The following is a 20,405-nucleotide window of genomic DNA, read 5'->3' on the forward strand; positions in this document are numbered from 1 at the left end:
TTATTACAACCTTGTAAATCAACCATATCTCAATACAACTGTAAAAATGAGGGGGTAGTTCCCGTCGTGGTACAGCGGAAATGAATCCAACTAGGAACCATGAGGTTGCAGGTTCAATCCCTGGCCTCGCTCAGTGGGTTAAGGATCCCATGTTGCCGTGAGCTGTGGTATAGGTGGTAGACGTGGCTTGGATCTGGCATTGCTGTGGCTCTGGCATAGGCCAGTGGTTACAACTCTGATTAGACCCCTAGCCTGAGAACCTCTATAGGCTGCGAGTGTGGCCCTAAAAAAAAAAAAAAAAAAAACCCAAAAGACAAAAAAGAATAATAATAAAAATAAAAATAAAAATGAGGGGGGAAGGCGTTCCCATTATGGCTCAGTGGTAATAAACCTGACTGGTATCCTTGAGGATTCGGGTTCCATCTCTGGCCCTGATTAAGAGTCTGGGTTAAGAATCTGGCGTTGCCGTGAGCTGTGGTATAGGTCACAGATCCGGTGTTGCTATTGCGTAGGCTGGCAGTTGTAGCTCTGATTTGACCCCTAGCTTGGGAACTTCCATATGCTACTGGTCCAGCCCTAAAAAGTGAAAGAAAGAAAGAAAGAAAGAAAGAAAGAAAGAAAGAAAGAAAGAAAGAAAGAAGGAAGGAAGGAAGGAAGGAAGGAAGGAAGGAAGGAAGGAAGGAAGGAAGGAAGGAAGGAAGGAAGGAAAGAAAAGAAGAAGAAAGGAAGGAAGGAAGAGTGAATTAATTATAAAACAAAATTACAAAACTAAAACTATTTTTAGGGAAAAAAATAAACCCCTAAAAATCAGAAATAGAATGAAATGAAATAACTTAAATGTGTGTCCAATCAGTGGCTCAACTACAAAGAGAATAACTATTTCCAAGTGACTGTCTGTCTGTCTGTCTATCTATCTATCTATCTATCTATCTATCTAATTTATTGAGTACTGTGTGCAATGGCTTGATGTGGGATCTCAGTTCCCAGGCCAGGAACTGAACCTGGGCTGCAGCAGTGGAAAGCACCCAATCCTAACCACTAGACCACCAGTGAACTCCCCAAGAATTTAAAACACAGTAATGTAACAATGTATCCCAAGTGCAATATACCCTAAGAAAAAAAGATCTATTAAAAAAAATAAAATGATTGTTGTTAGTAACTGTGTTGATGGCATTAGGATCAGTATTATTATTCTAAGACTACTGTATATGTAAAGTGTAATAAAGAAAATGAAGATTTATGTGATATTCAGATTCTATCACCCTGGTATTTTGATGCAAGAATTCTTGGTGTGGGAAAGATGAAAGGTAAAAGGTGTAAGACAGAAATTAAATATTAACATGAACTCAGTTTATTTTACTTAATTATTGAAAGGAAGAGAGAGAGGAAGAGAGAAGGGGAGGGAAGGAGGAAGGGAAAGAGGGAGGGAGAAAATAGAAAACATTTCCTAGCTCCTGTTACTGAAAGGACTAAAAACAAAGACCCACTCAATAACAATGAGCAGCCTTAGCACACAGGTCGTGGTCTTGAAACACCATTTTTGCTAAAAAGGAATAGAGGATCACTGGAGAAATAGCTAATTACAGGTTTGGAAAAGAAATATACAGAAAATCAATCTGGAACATTTTGTTCTACCAGATATCAAGGAAAACTATCAAAGACTGCTAGGGTCAATGTCAGAAAGACTCCGGAGCCACCTTGGAGACTCCCTTGGGCCATGGATGGGACACATGGAGCACTGGTAAGCATAATAACTACAATATCATGAAACACATCAAATGTGAATTGTCTGTCACATTATCTGTGAGCTCATGAAGATACTTTAAAAAAAAGTCACCAGTGGAGTAAGCTAGCAAAACGTTATTTCGAGAAGTGGTAAATAAAGAAAAAGAATCAAGCAGTTATCTGCTTTTGTTATATAAATTATTCCGGTGGGCAGCCAAATAGTTGATATAGAAAAGGTTCTCTTTATAGAGTATTTAATCTACCCTTCCCTTCCCACTCTTCCTCTTTCCTCTCTCTCTCTTCCCTTCCCTCTTTTACACACCTACACACACACACAAACACACACACACACACAGAATCATCATCTCTATTTCAAACCACCAAATAGCCTTATAGAGGAGATAAACTGCTTTGGGGACTTCAGAAACTAACCCTCTGTTTGAATGGGACCAAAACGTAATCAACTACATTATCGACTATGTTATCTACTGTGAATTAGAATTACTGAAATTTCTTTATTGCTTAAATGAAACTAATCAAGTTCATTTATAATTACTTATGGATATACTCAGTTATTGAATAAACAACCTGCCCTTAAGGAGTTTATGGACCACTATTTTTTCTTTTTTTTTTTTTGTCTTTTTGCTATTTCTTTGGGCCGCTCCCGCGGCATATGGAGGTTCCCAGGCTAGGGGTCGAATCGGAGCTGGAGCCGCCAGCCTACACCAGAGCCACAGCAACGCGGGATCCGAGCCGCGTCTGCAACCTACACCACAGCTCACAGCAACGCCAGATCGTTAACCCCCTGAGCAAGGGCAGGGACTGAACCTGCAACCTCATAGTTCCTAGTTGGATTCATTAACCACTGCGCCACGACAGGAACTCCAATAGACCACTATTATACACAGCCCAGCAGAATATAAATTACTGTCAATTTCGAATACCACTTGGAATTATTCTCACAGAAATACAAATTTTTCAGCTGTGTGTATGTACATCATAATACCTATAAAAATAATTTTGTTGATTTGGACCATGAAAGAAATAATACACATTCTGACCACATAGTTCAAATGGTGTTATTGTAACAGCACCTAGGAACAATTCTAAGAACATCATTTTTATATCTTTATTTCTATCTAGATGTAAATAAGACAGAAGAAATATGAATGTATAAAAATCCATGGATATAATTTGGTGTGGAAGTCTAAGTTCTATAAAATCATAATATTTTAAAACTCTGTTTTTAAAAGTTATTAAAATATCAGATGGTCCCTGTATCTTTACAGATAAAAAGAGATCTTTCATGTGACAATGTAATGTATTCATTGGTTCATGGACCCCAAACCTCCAAGGAGTGTCACAAATCTATCTCTCTCTCAGCCCAGGATTTTGAACTTAAATCTGAATATATGATATACGATATAAATCAGCCCAACATATTTTGGAGAATTATAAACATCTATAATTTCCAATAATGAGAAACACTGATGGGTCAGTGTTTAAGTAGATTTGTAAAGCCAATGTGATAACACAAATTCTACTTTATTACTTTATCTTCGGTGTCTTTCACAACTGAGTGGATTGTCACACTCTATTATGTGGCACACAGATCCATTGGCTAGAGCTATCATGGTACTTGTCTAAAACGGTCTTTGAAAATGAAAATTTGGGCTAAATATAAAGGAGGAAACCTGCCAGTAAGAACTATTCAAACCAAAACGTCTCCTCAAGGGAAATGATAAAAACTCCATTTTAAAATCATATGAATCAAGATAGTAGGAGGTTCCAACTTGTAAATTTTACAGTAAATACATCAAGATTTAAAGTCAGGTTTTTAAATAAATTTTTATTTGTAGTAAAGAATGAAAGTCCACACCAGAGAAACAGGGTAAGTCACAAAATAAAGCCTTTGCTTCCTGCTTGGGTTTTTGCTTTTGCTCACCATTTTTTTTTTTTTTAAAGATTGCCAGACTAAAAAAGAGTATTCAGGGGAGGGGTGGGACACAAAATATGTAGGGCGTGATTTTTTTTATCACCATTTTGTTTTACAGTGGGTTTGGGGTTTGGTTTTAATGAGAAGGGGGGTGACATATATTGTCAATAGTAGCACTCTGCCTCTAGGAACATGGATTTAAAAATCTAAATGAGATACCACATGTGCCCAATAATAGTAGCTACTACATATCACCTGAATGATTCTCATAAAATGAAGGAAAGAACCTAGGTGCTTTGATGGTGCGAAGGAAAATAATCCTTCCTGGATATGCGGTGAAGACAGGTTTGGAAAAAAACTATCTATAAAAAGTTATTTTCTATAATTGATGGAGTTAGTTTTCTGGAATAAGAACTGAACTGAACAGAACTGGACTCTTATAAAATCCACAGTAGTCAGTGCATAACCTCTAGGTGCCCTTTCTCCTCCAGGATTTCTTTTCGATTCTGGAAGAGAGGGTAGAAAGAGGAAAGCATCCCCTTCCTTCAGTTGACACCCAAATCTGCAACCCAAGAATGTATGGTAAGAAAAAATTAAAAACAAACACACAAAAAACAGCAACAAGTTTTCAACGAAACCCCTATCTAAAGCTGTAGTGGAGTTTCATTCTGTTTACTTTTCAAATCCTAGAGCTCATGTTCTTTATAATTGTTCTAGAGAAAGACTGAAACTATTGCATTACCTTAGGCATACATTTGTTTGGGCTGATTGCAAGGGTGGAGCCCAAGAGTACTAAATCCTATTCAAATAAATGAGAAGGACTGGAGAAGAAAAGTGTGAACAGACATTCTCCAAAAGAGACCCCAAAGAAATGCAATTACGATTTATCAGATATCCTGCATTTTCCTCTCCAAAGAATTCTACAGAACATTGTGGTTTAAAAGAAGTGCACCAAGGCTGGTATCTGGTTCATTGCCCTAATTTGACTCCCTGGTTTGTTCTCTGCTGGAAGCTTTCTATGTATACTTCTCTTCCCAAATGAATTTTTCCTAAAGGCATCAGGGAAGGGGAAAGTCTTTTCTAAGTTTTGCCTCTTACCTTCTGTAAAACACTCAGTTCCTTTAAGCCATTTCACAGTGTGAGATTTAATTACAGTCTGGGTTGCTTTTTTTCTGGTTCCTCCTTGGTGTTACTGATGTGGTCAAAACTACCCAGCAGAGATTTTATTGAGTCCTAAAACCTAAGATATCCAGATCAAATTTTGGAAAACCTTGTGTTCTTGATAAAGTTCTCGACTTTCTCAGCATGCTTATCTTACATTGAATTAATAAAGTTTTGGTAGTTGTTTAAATAGATTAAATGTCACACTTTAAATAGAAAGAGAAGGCTCTACCTAACTGACCTATTTTTCATCTGTGATTTAGAAAAAGGCGAGATTAGCATGGATATTGCATTTTCAAGGACCTCACCACTATTAAATAGACTGTTAAGTGCATTTTATGGCTGAAGAGTCTGTTCCCAGTTCAGTCTACAAGACGTGCTAAGTTCATCTCTACCTGCTACATTGAACATTCACTGACTAAAATACTTTCTGTGGATGTAATACCTATGCTCTGTATCTTTTAAGTACATAACTCTAAATATTTTAGGACTAGTAAAACGTAACTCAATAAAAGTCCCAAGAATATGTTTTGTCCCTCCAGAAAAATACAGTGTTCTTATTTGTCCAGTGATATATATATATATCCTGTGCTCCATTAGCAGCTGCATATCATAAGGTGGCCAGATGTTGAAAAATAACATAGGCAGTCATAAAATGAGAGTCCAAGTCTTACTTAAACCAAAAAAAGCAACAATAACTGGTTAAAACTCTATCCTCATATCAATTCAACTCGTTCTTGGGGGTTCAAGGCTCTAAAAGGAGTAGTTTATGGGCTTCTAATGAACAGAGATATTTTCCATTCATTAGTACTGCCACTTAGGCCAACTTTAGCATTTTTCTCTTGTTGTCTTTAAGGTATTTCTGCCTGGCCATTTACCTTTTTATTTAGGTGATTTGTGAACACAAAAGAAAATGTCAGGAGTTCCTATGCTGGCTCAGGGAGTTAACAACCCAACTAGTATCCATGAGGATGCAGGTTCAGTCCCTGGCCTCGCTCAGTGGGTTAAGGATCTGGCACTGCTGCAAGCTGCTGTGTAGGTCCCAGATGTAATTTGGATCCGGCATTGCTATATTGCTGTGGCCTGCAGCTGTAGCTCTGATTCAGCCCCTAGCCCAGAAACTTTCACTGCTGCAGGTAGGGCCCTAAAAAAGAAAAGAAAAAAGAAAAGAAAAAAAAAGTCGATGAATGAGCTGAGATAAACTATAATTTAAAAGTTAAAGAAACTTATGTAAATTAAGAAATTACTTTCCTGTGCCTCCCTCTGTTTTATCAGAGTTTACAATCTACTGTACTGCATTAATGAAACAAACAAGGTCTGTTAAGGGAGAATTCTATTAGAAAGGCTACTTATGGAGTTCCCGTCGTGGCGCAGTGGTTAACGAATCCGACTAGGAACCATGAGGTTGCGGGTTCGATCCCTGGCCTTCCTCCGTGGGTTAAGGATCCAGCGTTGCCGTGAGCTGTGGTGTAGGTTGCAGGCGCGGCTCGGATCCCGCGTTGCTGTGGCTCTGGTGTAGGCTGGTGGCTACAGCTCCGATTCAACCCCTAGCCTGGGAACCTCCATATGCCGCGGGAGCGGCCCAAGAAATAGCAACAATAACAACAACAAAGACAAAAGACAAAAAAAAAAAAAAAAAAAAAAAAAAGAAAGGCTACTTACCTGTCTTTACTTCCTTGGCCTGCCAGAACTTTTTATTTTAATTGCTCAGTAGCTCTATCTAATCCAGAAAATCCATATATAACAGTAATTACAGGAATTCTTGGATTCAGAATTTATGTATCCAAAAGATCCCCTTACAGAGAAAAAAATGACTCTCTGTTGTAGGGTTTCCAATAGCCCAGACATACATCTTCAGCATTTAAGCCTTTTAAATTCCCCAAGTTTAACTATTTGTGAAGAAATTGTATTAGCCACTCTAAATATAGAAAAAAATTCTTTGGGTTCTTCTTCCCCTCTGCTACAAATGATTAGAGGCTTTCCCGCTTTGCCCAGCTGGTGCTGCAACAATTGTTCTCCCAAATTCTTATTCTACTTCTACTTTGCTAATACCTCCTTCACCACATCTAACTCATGCCTCTTCGTGTTGTAGTTAGGTAGATATATATGTTTGCCCACAACGAGATGTGAGAGTAAACTCGTTATTCTAGTCTACATTCATTACTATTTTCAGCGCAACATTTTGAATTAGTGTGTTCACAATAAACATTTGCTGACTTAATTTAAAAATTCATTTGGAGTTCCTGTCGTGGCACAGTGGTTAACAAATCCGACTAGGAACCATGAGGTTGCAGGTTCGATCCCTGGCCTTGCTCAGTGGGTTAAGGATCCAGCATTGCTGTGGCTGTGGTGTAGGCTGGCGGCTACAGCTCCGATAGACCCCTAGCCTGGGAACCTCCATATGCCGTGGGAGTGGCCCTAGAAAAGGCAAAAAGACAAAAACAAAACAAAACAAAATTCATTAACCAATTAATAATCATGATTACATTAATTAAAGATGAAGCAGAGCTATTAGAGAACTCCCAAGTTCCCAGTTTGGGCCTAAGAATGACTTGAATATACTCGACAGTACACTGGTTTTTATTTTTAAAAATTTATTATTATTATTATTTTTTTTTTCGCTTTTTTGGGCTGCACCGGAGGCATATGGAGATTCCCAGGCTACAGGTCGAATAGGAGATACAGCCACAGTCACGGCCACAGCCAGGCCAGATTCAAGCCACATCTGTGACCTATACCACAGCTCATGGCAATGTCGGATCCTTAACCCACTGAGCGAGGCCAGGGATCAAGCCTGCAACCCCATGGTTCCTAGTTGGATTCTCTTCTGCTGCCACAACAGGAACTCCTACATTTGTTTTTAAAATGCTCAACATCACTAATTATTAGAGAAATGCAAATCAAAACTACAATGAGGTACCAACTTACAGCCATCAGAATGGCCATCATTAAGTCTACAAATAAATGCTGGAGAGGGTGTTGAGGAAAGGGAATTCTCCTACTCTGTTGGTGGGAATGCAAATTGGTACAACCACTATGGAAAACAGTATTGAGGTTCCTTAGAAAACTAAATATAGAATTACTATATGATCTAGCAGTCTCACTCCTGGGCATATATCTGGACAAAACTTTCATTGAAAAAGATACATGCACCCAGATGTTCATTGCAGCACTATTCACAATAGCCAAGACATGGAAACAACCTAAATGTCCATCAACAGATGAATGGATTAAGAAGATGTGGGAAATTCCCATCATGGCTCAGTGGAAACAAATCTGCCTAGCATCCATGAGGATGCAAGTTTGATCCCTGGCCCTACTCGGTGGGTTAAAGATCTGGCGTTGCTGTGACCTGTGGTGTAAGTTGCAGATGTAGCCTGGATCCCAAGTTGCTGTGAGCTGTGGTGTAGGTTGCAGATGTAACCTGGATCCCAAGTTGCTGTGGCTGTGGTTAGGCCATCAGCTGCAGCTCTGATCTGGCCCCTAGCTGGGAATCTCCATGTGCTGCAGGTTCAGCCCTAAGAAGACAAAAAAAAAAAAAAAAAAGAAGAAGAAGATGTGGTACATAGTGGTACATATACACAATGGGATACTACTTGGCCATTAAAAAGAATGAACCAATGCCATTTGCAAGAACATGGATACAACTAGAGATTTTCATATTAACTGAAGTAAGTCAGAAAGAGAAAGACAAATACCATATATATCACTTATATGTGGAATATAAAATATGGCACACACACAACAAACCTATCTACAGAACAGAAACAGACTCACAGATATAGAAAACAGACTTATGGTTGCCAAGGGGGAAAGGGAAAGAAATGGGATAGATGGGGAGTTTGGGTTAGTAGACGCAAACTGTTACACTTAGAATGCATAAACAACGAGGTCCTACTCTACAGCACAGGGAACTGTATCCAGTCTCTTAGGATGGAACACGATGGAAGATGGTATGAGAAGGAGAATATGTATATGTATGACTGGGTCGCTTTGCTGTACAGCAGAAATTGGCATAACATTGTAAATCAACCATACTTTAATTAAAAAAGGGGGGAAAATATCCCCAAAGGAAAAAGCATCTAGCTCCATTTGAACATTGTATAAAGCGATTTTAAACAGGTTATATATAATGACTTGGTAAGTTATTCTACAGAAACACTAAGGCTAGGTAGAAAGTAAGAAAGAAAGCAAGAAAGCAAGCAAGCAAGAAAGAAAGAAAGAAAGAGAAAGAACGAAAACTCTGAGACTAAGTAACCTAGATAACTTAAATTGCTATTTTGCTTTTCTCAGAATTGCTTGGATTCTTTATTTTTTAATTTTTCTTATTTTTATTTTATTTATTTATTTTGGTTTTTAGAGCCACATCCAAGGCTCTAAACCTCCAAGCCCGGAGGTTTCCAGGCTAGGGGTCAAATTGGGGCTACAGCTGCTGGCCTTCACCACAGCCACAGCAATGCCAGATCCGAACCATGTCTGTGACCTACACCACAGCTCAGAGCAATGTGGATCCTTAACCCACTGAGCGAGGCAAGGGATCGAACCCAAAATCTCATGGTTCCTAGGCAGATTTGTTTCTGCTGCACCACAACGGGAACTCTGGATTCTTTCATTTGCTTGGTCTTTCATTTGCTTGGTCTTTTCATTTGCTTGGTTGAGATTAACCTTTAAAGTTCTTAAGTATTAGAGTATAAGAGGAGTTCCCGTCATGGCACAGCAGAAATGAATCTGACTAGGAACCATGAGGTTGTGGGTTTGATCCTTGGCTTTGCTCATTGGGTTAAGGATCCGGTGTTGCCCTGAGCTGTGGTGTAGGTCGCAGACACAACTCAGATCCCACGTTGCTGCGTCTGTGGCATAGGCCAGCAGCTGCAGCTCCGATTCGACCCCTAGCCTGGGAACCTCCATATGCCCCGGATGCAGCCCCTTAAGAGCAGTAGGGCTATGTTGTCAGGTTCTTTAGATCAAAGATCACTAATAAGCTTTGTTTACAGAAGGAGATCCTGTTGTGTTACTATGTTATGTTATCCAAAACACTTTACCTTTCTAACCTCAGTTTCCTTACTTATAAAATTAAATGGTTTTTATACTAATCTCCAAAGTCCCACCCAATTCTTAAAATCCTGTGAATTTATTACAAGCAGCATTGATATGTATTTTTTAATTGAAGTATAGTTCATTTACAATATTGTGTTAGTCTCTGGTGTGGAGCAAAGTGATTCAGTCATATGCATATTTCGATTTTTTTTTTTTTTTTTTTTTTTTTTTTTTGTCTGTGCCATGGCATGTGGAAGTTCCAGGGCCAAGGATTGAACCTGTGCCATAGCAGTGACCCAAGCTGCTGCAAGGACAATGCCATAAGCCGCTTGCCCACAGGAAAACTACAGTTATACATACACTGCTTTTTTCCCCAGCTCTTTTCCATTATAGGTTATTACAAGATATTGAATATAGTCCCCTGTGCTATATAGTAAACCCTTGTTGTTTACCTTTTTCATATATGGTAGTGTGTATCTGTTTACCTTTTTCATATATGGTAGTGTGTGTCTGTTTACCTTTTTCATATATGGTAGTGTGTATCTGTTTACCTTTTTCATGTATGGTAGTGTGTATCTCATTTTTCCCTCCCCCCATGCTTCCCCTTTGGTAACCATAAGTTTGTTTTCTATGTCTATGAGTCTCTTTCTGTTTTGTAAATAAATTCATTTGTACTATTTTTTTAGTTCCACATATCAGTGATATCATAGAATATTTGTCTCTGTCTGATTTACTTCTCTAAGTCCATCTATGTTGTGGCAAATGGCTTTATAGTGTTCTTTTTATGGCTGAATAACATTCCACTGTATATATACTGTATCTTCTTTATCCACTATTCTGTGGATGGACCCTTGGATTGTTTCCATGTCTTGGCTATTGTAAACAGTGCTGCAATGAATGCCAAGATGCATGTATCGTTTCAAATTAGAGTTTTCATCTTTGCAGGATATATGCCCAGGAATGAGATTTCTGGATCATATGATAACTCTATTTTTAGCTGTTTAAGGAACCTCCATACTGTTTTCCATAATGGCTGCACCAGTTTACATTCCCACCAACCGTGTAAGAGGGTTCTTTTCTCCATACCCTCTCCAGTATTCGTTATTATGGAATTTTTGATGAGGGCCATTGTGACTGGTATTAGGCGATACCTCATTGTAGCTTTGATTTGCATTTCTCTAATAATTAGTGTTATTGAGCATCTTTTCATGTGCCTATGTCTTCTTTGGAGAAATGTCTATTTGAGTCTTCTGCCCACTTTTTGACTGGGTTGTTTTTTAATATTGAGTTACATGAGCTGTTTATATATTTTGGAAATTGGTCCCTTGTCAGTTGCATCATTTGTAAATATTTTATTCCAGCCTGTAGTTTGTTTTTTCATTTTGTTTATGGTTTCCTCTGCTATGCAAAAGCTTATGCATTTGATTAGGTCCCATTTGTTTAGTTACTTATTTTTTTAATTAAGTAGCTTTTATCGGAAAAAGTAATATGTGTATGTGGTAGATTAAAATTGACCACAAATTCTTCGATGCTCATCCCTGTAAGAGATAGAGTCTATTTCCTCAATCCTTAAATCTGGGCTGGCCCTGTGACTTTCTTTGGCTAACAGAATACGGCAGAAATGTTGTGTGAGAACGTTTCACAATGGAGAATTGGGTCTTTGCTACTAGAAAATGAGCAAATAGATGCAAGGCAACAAAAACAATGGAAGATTACTAAAGAAGGTGAGGCGTAAAGAATTCTTTTCTTGAGCACCTTCGATCACATACCCCCAGGTTCTATACCCTAGCATGATCTTTTATGCTTCCCTTAATAATGACTTGAACCCATCTGCAAAACAAATGAGGCTGGAAAGTAAGATATTTTCTTACCCTCCCTTGCAGCTACATGTAGCCATTGTGTGCAAGTTCTGGTCAGTGATACATACGAGGAAGTCCTGTGGTAGGGCATCTCTGAAAGTTTTTCCTTTTCTGACAAAAGGTGTAGATGCAGTGTGCTCTGTTTAGCTCCAATCCCTTCTTCCTGAATTAAAAGCAGAAATAATACCTGGGGCTCTGACAGCCATCTTGCAAACATGGGTGATGTGGTAATTTTCTATTGCCAAATTCCCACAGATTTGGTGGCTTAAAAAAAAAAATCATTATATTATGGTTCTGGAAGTCAGAACTTTTCCAACTTTTAAAAGCTTCCCAGGAGTCCCCTGGTGGCCTAGAGGGTTAAGGATATGACGTTTGGCACAGGTGTGATCCTTGGCTGGGGTACTTCCACATGCTGCAGGCATGGCCAAAATAAAGAAAGAAAGAAGGGAAGGAAGGAAGGAAGGAAGGAAGAAAGAAAGAAAGAAAGAAAGAAAGAAAAGAAAAGAAAAGAAAAGAAAAGAAAAGAAAAGAAAAGAAAAGAAAAGAAAAGAAAGAAAAGAAAAGAAAAGAAAAGAGAAGGAAGGAAAGGAAAAAAAGCAGCCCACATTCCTTGGTTCATGGCCCCTTCCTCCATCTTCAAAACTAGCAACATAATATCATAATCTCTGCTTCTCTGACCTCAGCTTCTTTCAACACCTTTCCTTCCCCTTCCCATGACTTTGATTCTCATGCCTCCCTCTTATAAGGACCATTGTTTACACTAGGCCTGCCTTGACTAACCAGGTTACTCTTCCCATCTCAAGATTCTTAGCTAAATCCCATCTACAGAGTCTCTTTGGCCATTGAAAGTTGTATATTCATGGTTTTTTTTCCTTTCTTTCTTTTTCTTTTTTTTAGTCTTTTTAGGGCTGCACCCATGGCATATGGAGGTTCCCAGGCTAGGGGTCTAATCGGAGCTGTAGCCACCGGCCTACACCACAGCCACAGCAACACCAGATCCGAGCCACATCTGCAAACTACACCACAGCTCAAGGCCGCACCAGATCCTTAACCCACTGAGCAAGGCCAGGGATTGAACGCATGTCCTCATGGATACTAGTCGGGTTCATTAAATACTGGGCCATGGCAGCAATTCCTATATTGATGAATTTTAAGTATTTGAATGTGGACATCTTTGGAGGGCCTTTATTCTCTCTACCAAAAGTAATGTGCATAAGGACCAAAAGCTGAGAATAATAAAACAGAAAGATGGAAGAGCCCAGATGCTTGATGACATTATAGGATCACAGTACCAGTCCTGGACAGCATACCTTTAGATAATAAAAGACCTTCATTAATCAAGTCTTCATTGTCCGGCAACTAAAGGCATTCTAACTGGTACATTGCTTTCATTGTGCAAGATTTAACATGTTGAACTAAATGAGACTGTGTTTGGAAAAGTTTTGTATGCTTCAGTTAGACTGAAGTCCCTGAAAGCATCATACTGTTTTCCTTTAAGCCATTGATTTCTCTTCCTACACTTTTTCCTTTCTACCCTGTCTCACATGTACCAGCCTCTATACAACCCACATTCATCTGACTAATTCATATTTATCATTTTGATCTCTTCATTTTTGGGGGGTGGGGGGTGGGATGCCTGTAGCATGTGGAAGTTCCTGGGCCAGGGATCGAACCGATGCCATAACCATAACCAGAGCCACAACAATGCCAATGCTGAATCCTTAACCCGCTGAGTTACTAGGGAACTCCTAAGATGTCTCTTGCTGCCTGCCCAGAAGTCTTCCCCAACCTACTTGTGCTCAACAAAGCTTTGGTTGGTATCCTGCCTTAGTGTTTCCATGGCAGCATGACCCTCTCCCAGCATGCTGTCCTTTTTCTATCTATAAGCTCCTCCAAGACAGAGACCTGTGCTTGTCTCACTTTTGTCTGGATCCAAGTGCTAAAGGATATATATCATCAGGAATCATCTTCCCTTCATCCCTGGGGTCTGCTTTTCTTTCTCTTGGCTTTATTCCTGGGCGGATTCTTCCTACATGGAACAAGATGGCCCCCAGTAGCTTCAGGCTTACCTTTTACCAACTTGGAAGCCTAGATGGAAAGAGAGAAACTCTCACATTAGGTCCAGAAAAAGATCTGGCCTGACTCTCACTGTCTTAAATTGGGCCAGGACAGGGCCACATACCAACTTTGTGGAACAGAGATATGGGGTCAGTCCCACCAGAACCTCAAAACTGAGACTAAGGGAGGGGCAGTTTCACAATGGAGAATTAGGGCTTTGCTACTAGAAAATGAGCAAATAGATGCAGGGCAGCAAAAACAACAGAAGATTACTAAAGAAGGTGATGTGTAAAGAATTCGTTTCTTGAGCACTTACTATATTCCAGATGCCAGATTAAGCCAGATTTATTCATTCAAAAAATAGTTCCAGGGAACCTACTACCTGCTGGTTATTGTTTCCAAGGTACTAAATATCTGAAGAGAGTTTACAAATATTATCTCATTTAATCCTCTCAACCACAATACAAAGTAAGTATTTTATTTATTCCTACCTAGCAGATAGACTAAAGCATAAACTGCCATATAGCACAGGGTGCTGAAGTAACTTGCTCAAAGGCACATGGTAGTGAGTTGTAGAGCTGAAATTGAAGGTTTATCTAAGGTCTAGGCCTAATCTAATACACACACTGCAAGTATAGACAAGAGATGAGATGAAAGGTGACAGCATTACCCTTACAGATCTATAGGGCCACGCCTGTTCCAGGGAATGTTGAGTACCCAGGTTAAAACACTCCAGTCAAGTGAAAATGGATATCAAGGGCAAGCAGAGAAAAAACATGTGAAAGAAAAAAAAGAGAGACCCCTGTAGTTTACAGGCGTCAAGGGGAGTGTGGGGACCAATTATATACTTCATTTCATTTTTAACACAAATGAGTCTTCATCCTCCCCCTTTGCTCCTTTCATCACCCCTTATGGTCATTAAGTTATAGAGCCCAAGAGCTGGAAGGTGAGTTAAAAAGCTTCTAGTTCAGGAGTTCCCGTCGTGGTGCAGTGGTTAATGAATCCGACTAGGAACCATGAGGTTGCGGGTTCGATCCCTGGCCTTGCTCAGTGAGTTAACGATCCGGCATTGCTGTGAGCTGTGGTGTAGGTTGCAGACACGCCTCGGATCCTGCGTTTCTGTAGGCCGGCGGCTACAGCTCCGATTGGACCCCTAGCCTGGGAACCTCCATATGCCGCGAGAGTGGCCCAAGAAAATGGCAAAAAGCCAAAAAAAAAAAAAAAAAAAAAAAAAGCTTCTAGTTCAAACCTCTTCATAACCCAAGTGGCACCCAAGGACTCCCAGCCTCTTAAGACATAGCAAAACTAACTCAAACTCCCACTCCACCTGCTGTGGAAAATCCAATGCCCTTTCCAACATCACTGGAAAAACTGAGGGTCTTATTCTCAAGGCAGTGTCTTCTGGCTCTAACAACTTTGTCTTAGTTCTTGGTCTCTATATTGTTGCTTCTTCTTCATGTCAGTTTTGTCATCAATTCAAACATGTAATTCAACCCAATTAATGTATTAATCCCCCACACCTCATTTTATACTAAGAGCACTGAGGCCAGAAGAGATTAAAAGATTTGGGCCAACTCACTCAGTTGATGAGGGGCAAGGCTGGTCTGAGAAGTTAGGCCTTCTTTCTACTCCATCATTCTGCTCATCAGGCACCTTTGAGTAGGGCGGAATAGGGTAAGGAAACATGGGCTGGAATCTGTGGCCCCACTCTTCTGATCTCATTTAACTTTACCTCCCAAAGATCCTATGTCCAAAGACAGTCATGTTGGAGGTTAGAACTTCCAACATATGAATGTTGAATGGCACGCTGAGGTCCATAGCACGGCCTCATTAAAAGTTAGGGGAGGAGTTCCCGTCGTGGCACAGTGGTTAACGAATCCGACTAGGAACCATGAGGTTTCGGGTTCGGTCCCTGCCCTTGCTCAGTGGGTTAAGGATCCGGCGTTGCTGTGAGCTGTGGTGTAGGTTGCAGACTCGGCTCGGATCCTGCGTTGCTGTGGCTCTGGCGTAGGCCGGCAGCTACAGCTCTGATTCGACCCCTAGCCTGGGAACCTCCATATGCCGCAGGAGCAGCCCAAGAAATGGCAAAAAGACAAAAAAAAAAAAAAAAAAGCTAGAGGAATAAAACACTGTGTCATCTCAGAAAACATTTTTATCCGCCTTCCCCACTCTTAGTGAAGTCTTAATTATGAAAATAATTAGCTGTAAACGCTTAAGTTTTCATTAATAGGCAAAAGAACTTGCAAATCACCTAATAATCCTTGAATGTCTACTATGGGCCAGGCACTGTTACAAACACCTTGCATATATTAACTAAATTCGTCCTCACACCACCTTATTAGTTAGATACTATTTTAATTCCCACTTTTCCAATGAAGAAATGGAACCTACCCAATATCACACACTAGTAAGAGGGAAGGCTAGGATTCAAACCCAAATAGTCTGGTTCTAAGCCTGTGCTCTTCACTATAATTCCACTTAGTTTATACTTATTATCGTCATTTCCAATTTTTTTATGTTGTCAGTAAGCATGGTTATACAAAAGCAATTGGAAAATAATATGTATGAATTGTTTTTATATAGCTTATTCATGTAAAGTGCTTAGAATTATAATTCTAAATTAAAAAGCAAAAATAGAAGCAATTGAAAATTATAGCCAACTCAAGTCAGTAATGCACAAAATAAAGCATCTCTCTTAAAAATGTGGGGGTTCCAGCCATCTACTTATGTCATGTATAATGGGAACACTGAAATGTTGCCAAGTCTTTCCTTTACTAGTCGAATTCTAAATGAGAATCCTCAATGTACCCTAACAACACTCAATATTTTTTTGTAAATATCAAGTATAATTGGAAACAGAAGACCACCCCCCAACTAGGAGGACCAACTGTCCCAGTTTGCTTAGGACTGTTCCTCTCTTCCAATCCAGGAAATTTGTAATTCATTGTATAAATATCAAGCATAATTGAAAACAGAAGACACCCCCCCACACCCAACCTGGATGACCAACTGTCCCAGTTTGCCTGGAACTGTCCCTGAGTTCTCTTCTTTTTTTTTTTTTGGTCTTTTTGCCTTTTCTAGGGCCGATCCCGAGACATGTAGAGGTTCCCAGGCTAGTGGTCGAATCAGAGCTATAGCCACCAGCCTACGCCAGAGCCACAGCAACGCAGGATCCGAGCCGCGTCTGTGACCTACACCACAGCTCACGGCAACGCCGGATCCTTAACCCACTGAGCAAGGCCAGGGATAGAACCCGCAACCTCATGGTTCCTAGTCGGATTCGTTAACCACTGTGCCACGATGGGAACTCCCTGAGTTCTCTTCTAGTTGAGAAATTTGGTATCTCCTCTGGAACCAGAAACAACTGTCCTCATCCAAACCTATTTTTTGTTTTGTTCTGTTTTGTCAGGTCTTTGGGGATTGGTGCTCAAAAGCCTAAAATTTATCATTTTTGTTTCTTATGGTTTCCTTTTTCTGAGGCAGTGGATGATGTCCTAGTTTGAACTGGAAAGAGGGATGGGATTTAAAAAAAAAAAAAAAAAAAAGGAATACATTCCAAGAGTCCAAAAAATATTCGCAAGAAGCACAATTCTCTGCTTTCAAGACCCTAAGTTCCTCCACAGGGACATTTATCCCAACTCTGGGAATCAGCCTGGCTTGAGGAAGGTCTCATTTATCTTCATCAGTTTCTCCTTGGTTGCTGCTTCTCTCTCCTCTCCAAGGCTAGGGAATTTTATATGATTTGGCCAGCTGTCTTTATCTGTTGTATCTGTTGTTCCAAAATCAGTTGTTAATAACCTAAATTCTTTCTGCCTCCCCCAAATACTTTGGCTTTTGATGGGCAAAGAGCCCAGTTTCTTTCCAAAAGCCTTCCTTTCTTTTTGCCATCAACTTCGACGTGTCTGTTTTAAAACACAAAAGCCAAGCAGACCCGTTTTCCCCTATGAATTTCTGCTATAATAGGCAATAATAACTAAGATACAATATATTTAATAATAATGGTACTATTCTGGTCCTACCTACCCCCTTGGGGTGGGAGTCACACCGAAATGAAAAAGAATTAAATGTATACATTGTCTAAAACACTCCAAGCGTTTGCTGACCAAGCACTATTGCCGCACTTGACGTGTATTCTCACAACGACTTCACTAGGTAGGTGCTATTATTATCCTCTTGTTACAGATGAAGACACTAAGTAATAGTAAGGTTACAGGGTCCCACGGCTACTAAGTGGCAGGGCTGGATTTCAAGCCCAAGCAGTCAGGCTTCAGATCTGTTCTATATGCCACGTTGCTTATGTCTCCGACGGGAAATAGAGGAATGGAAGGAAATTCCAAGGAAAGAATCAAAGGTTAGCATTTCAGAATATTACTGCAATACTGTACTTTGAAATGCATCAGAAAAGTAAGGTGGAATAATGGATGAATCAAAGAACGAATGGCTGGATCAACTTTGTAATAGAGCGAGTATATTAAAATATTAATGGGAAACGGTGAGTATACAGGTTATTCGTTGCAAAAGTCTTTCAACTTTTCTTTGTGTTTAAAATTTTCCATGACAAAATGTTGACCATTCTGCCCAAATGTTACTGCAGGATATTTGCATCCTAAGAGAGCCACTCAGGGGCTTCTGTCTTTAAAAAAAAAAGAAAGAAAGAAAAATTCTACTCTATCCATTATTTCATTACATATGACAGCACATATTTAATTGCTAAATTGTATAGGATACACAAAATGACTCTGAAAGAAGTGTTAATACAGAGATAAGAGTGAGTGCAGCAGACTAACCTGAAAACCTCATGGAAGAAGTCTAAAGTTGTCCCTAATGAATGTCACTGTGAGTCTCCTTTCTCCAGGTTGTGACAAACAGAGAAAAGGGGAGAAAAAAGACTAAATTACTATGTTTAGCACAGAGAATTAACCAGTAGAGAGCCCCTGTCATGGCAATCGGTAAATCAACTTCTATTAAGAAGGGAAGAAGCTGAATGAAAATTATTTGCAAATATTTAGATTGTAGCTTTGGACTATTAGTATTAATATAATAATAAGAAAAAGCTTGGAGTTCTTGTCATGGCTCACTGGTTGTCAGACCAAACTAGTGTCTATGCGGATGCGGTTCAATCCCTGGCCTCACTCAGGGGTTAAGGATCCAGCGTTGGTGTGAGCTGTGGTATAGGTTGCAGATGCAGCTTGGATCCTGTTTTGCTGTGACTGTGGCATAGGCCGGCAGCTACGGCTCCAATTGGACCCCTAGCTGCAGAACATCCAGATGCTGGGGGTGTGGCCCTAAAAAACAAAACAAAACAAAACAAAAAAAACACTACCAAAAAAATAAAAGTTGAGCATTCCCTGGTGGCCTAGTGGTTAAGGATTCGGCATTGTCACTGCTGTGGCTAGAGTCTGATCCCAGCCTTGAGAACTTTCAGATGCCAAGAGAATGGCCAAAAGAAAGGAGAAGAAAAGCTAATACTTGTTCAATGCTTATTGTATACCCAGGACTATTCTGAACACTTTACATGTATTAACTTATTTAATCCTCTCACCAACTCTATTAGGGTAGGTAGAATTATTGCTGGTGATTTATAGATAAGGTAACTAAGGCACAGAGAGTTTAAATAACTGCATAAGATAACACAGCTGAAAAATAATGGAGCCAGAATTTGAAATTAGGCAATCTCATTTCCACACCTGTGGCCTTAATCCTCATTCCCTTATACTGTCTCTTGTTAGGGCTTTAAGTAGTTAATTCCTAACCCTTCTCTTTCCTACGTAAATTTGGAACCAACTGAGAAGTAGATATAGAAGCCAGAGATCAGAATGTTAGCTTCCTTCCTGCTTCCCTCTCTCCCTTCCTTCCTTTCCTTCCCCCCCCCCTTTTTTTTCCTTTTTAGGGCTGCACCTGCGGCATATAGAAATTCCCAGGCTAGGGATTGAATCGGAGCTGCAGCTGCTGGCCTATGCCACAGCCACAGCAATGCAAGTTCCAAGCCATTTCTGTGACCTACACTGCAGCTCACAACAATGCTGGATCTTTAACCCACTGAACAAAGCTGGGGATCGAACTTGAGTCCTCATGGATACTATTTGGGTTTGTTGCCACTGAGCCACAATGGGAACTCCAGAAATATTAGCTTTATTTCTAATGAAACCTAAATTAAATGCCATACAACCAAGTGGATTTGCTTATAGTTGCTGAACTAGTTAGATTCACCCACCCATTTATAGGCAGCGCTATAGGATTTGCAGACCTCAATCCCAAACATGGAGCATGTTCTGTTAAGGTCATGGCATGGCAGAGGCTGAAAACCAGAAGGCATCCTCTCTGTGAGTGGGCAAGTCCAAAATACGCAGGAGTGGCTGATCCGCAAATGCCTGATTCCTTCTAAACTCACCAATTAGATAAGTCATCCTTCCTTACTCAGGAGAGGGAGTAAGAGGGAAAGGCTCACCTGTTTTTTAGTAAAAATCCCTTCCTATGGAAGCATATCAAGTAGGAAATAAGTATTTACTCACCTAGAACTTCTTGTTATTAAATTCAGCTATAGGAGTTCCCGTCATGGTGCAGTGGTTAACAAATCTGACTAGGAACCATGAGGTTGTGGGTTTGATTCCTGGCCTTGCTCAGTGCGT

General features: G+C 40.0%; 1 long non-coding RNA gene across 2 annotated transcripts in view; it reads left to right on the forward strand.

Moving 5' to 3' along the window:
• Window positions 1–20,405, forward strand: part of LOC146402907 (uncharacterized) — a 35,950-nt gene that overhangs the window by 6,749 nt on the left and 8,796 nt on the right. The window contains exons 2-3 of one of the 2 annotated variants that reach the window (XR_014808095.1): window positions 1,639–1,741; window positions 4,153–6,471. This is a non-coding gene — a long non-coding RNA (uncharacterized LOC146402907). Of the gene's footprint in view, window positions 1–1,638; window positions 1,742–4,152; window positions 6,472–20,405 lie in introns of those variants that run through there. The other variant, XR_014808093.1, reaches the window with a different exon arrangement.

Source organism: Sus scrofa, chromosome 6 (assembly GCF_054392235.1).
Source record: "Sus scrofa isolate SSC_HxYL_T2T_F1_AM1 chromosome 6, Sscrofa_HxYL_maternal_Yorkshire_Landrace_v2.0, whole genome shotgun sequence".
In the NCBI taxonomy this organism is placed as follows: domain Eukaryota; kingdom Metazoa; phylum Chordata; class Mammalia; order Artiodactyla; family Suidae; genus Sus; species Sus scrofa.